Source organism: Octopus bimaculoides, chromosome 8, assembly GCF_001194135.2.
Source record: "Octopus bimaculoides isolate UCB-OBI-ISO-001 chromosome 8, ASM119413v2, whole genome shotgun sequence".
In the NCBI taxonomy this organism is placed as follows: Eukaryota; Metazoa; Mollusca; class Cephalopoda; order Octopoda; family Octopodidae; genus Octopus; species Octopus bimaculoides.
The window spans coordinates 91,415,641-91,417,864 of record NC_068988.1 but is presented as its reverse complement, the minus strand read 5'-3'; the positions used below and the strand labels follow the sequence as shown (position 1 = coordinate 91,417,864).

Below are 2,224 nucleotides of genomic sequence, written 5' to 3'. Positions count from 1 at the left end.
TATATATAGGGTGTGATGGGTAAATTGTCGTCATTTTATATTTAATTGCTTGTTTTTGATTTTGTCGGCTACAGTAGGAAACAGTACTATGAAGCAATTCACTCAGCCAGAAATTTGGAAACGACAAGCTGTACTGCTTGGCATTTGCGCAGGAAGCTTCAATACGAACATTTCAGAGTGTTTGTCAATCTGAGGACAGTACAATCAGGATATATACCGAGAGCGATAAAAATCAAACATCCAGTCAACATCGTAGTGTTTGAGGTGATCACTAGTGATGGCGACGTTATGCCTCCATTCATCTTCCAACTCGGCCTCAACACGGAGGTCTACATCGAGTGCCTGGAGGAGGTAGTGCTGCCCTGGGTCAAGAGAGTGGCTGCCGGAAGACCCTATGACTAGCGACAAGACTTTGCACCATACCACACAAGCAGGAGAACCCAGTCATGGGTGTCAGACAATTCCTGCGACCACATAAACCCTAACATCTAGCTACTTAGCCTCAAACTCCAACCCTCTTGATTATAATGTGTGGGGTGTAATTGAGCGAGGGACCAACAAAACTCGTTGTGACACCAAAGATGAACTGAAGGCAAGGTTTATAGCAGCAGTCACCAACTTAAACAAGGAGAAAGTCCAGAAGAGTTGCAGGAGATTCCGAAGTTGTTTGGAGGCCGTGATTGAAGCCAATGGCGATTTTATTGAATAAATTTACTCTTTGGTATTTCAAGATATTTTTGTGTAATTTTGGTAAATATATCTGTTAAAATGAGATGTCAGTGTTATTTTCATTTTTGCGTAATTTAGACGATAGTTTATTCACCGCATTCTGCATATACGTGTGTGTGTGTTTGTATTTGCAGCCCACTACCACTTGACAAGAAGTGTTGGTTTGTTTACGTCCCCGTAACTTAGTGATTCGGCAAAAAGTGACTGGTAGAATAAATATCAGGTTTTAAGAATACGTGTACTGGGGTCGATCTGTTGAACTAAACCTTTCAAGACAGTACCCCAGCATGGATGCAGTCTAATGACTGCAACAAGCAAAAGAAAGAAATAAGTAAAAAGTAATGAATAAGATAAGGTATATTATAGTGGAGGGATTTGACTTGGAAAATGAACGGGAAGAAAGCTGACTTTTTATTATCTGACGTTAAGAACTTACGTTTTGGTGTCTTGTCTATTAGAGAATGAAAAAGTCGAGGGACCAGAATTGTACCCTGAGTAACCTTTGGCTTTAATGTTAGATTTGAGGCATGAAAAATAAAGTTGATTCTCGTTGGATTTGAAAGATGAAATCTAATACCGTATTGTATGGGTCTCTATTGTTTTTGCCTCTTTACACCTTAGAATTTCTCAAAAAAGAAAAAAAAGTCCTGTATTTGCACAGGTCCATAGACGGATGAGGTATAATCAATTGCGTCGATTCCAGTATTTCACGAGTACTTAGTTTGAACTCACTACATGGCGACAATAGGACAGCATAGTTTAATTGCATCACGCCCAACGCTCTGCTGTTTCTGCCGCTCCACTACCATTAAGATGTGTAACATAATATATCTCTTAAAACAGTGTATACACACAGCGTTATCTCACTTTATACATATTTTAAGCTGAAGCTGAAGAAGTATCTGGTTCCCTCATAGAAGTTGATTTGGAGTGGGTCTTACATTACGAACAATATATTATCGCCCTCTTCTCTCTCTGACAATAAGCATCTGCTAATAAAACAAAACAGCAAACGAAAGTAAAATTTAAGCGCCATTACGTTGCTAAACGCTTGGTGCTCACTCCGGTCCTTACAGCTTTCACCCCATTACTTGGAGTACAGTGAACTCTCTATAATGTCCACCCTACTACTTGTTGCTCCCTTTACCCATTAAAATTTTCTTTTACCACTCCTATCCTTCTTTCACTTTCACTTTCTCCCTCTCTTTCTCTCCCTCTCTCTATTCTCTTGCTCTTTTTACCTTCATAATGATTTTTTAATCTACTTATTTTGGTTGTTTGAATTTTGTTTTTTGCACTTCCTCCTCCACTCCACCGTTTAAACATGCAGCAGTTCTCACTCTACAAACAGAGAGAACCTCTGTCCAGGCCATTAAGTTGATGGTATTCAATACAAAAGTACAAATGGTCTTACAATAAAAATCCTGCCCCAACGATTTGAAATGGGTAAATACACAGCACAAATCAAAACGCACACACACACACACACATACAC

The 2,224-nt window shown here is 39.3% G+C and overlaps 1 protein-coding gene across 2 annotated transcripts in view; it reads right to left on the bottom strand.

Annotated features, from left to right (window-relative positions):
- LOC106874583 (putative mediator of RNA polymerase II transcription subunit 26) overlaps positions 1–2,224 on the bottom strand; it is a 235,200-nt gene that overhangs the window by 167,318 nt on the left and 65,658 nt on the right. The gene's annotated exons all lie outside the window — the stretch shown is intronic.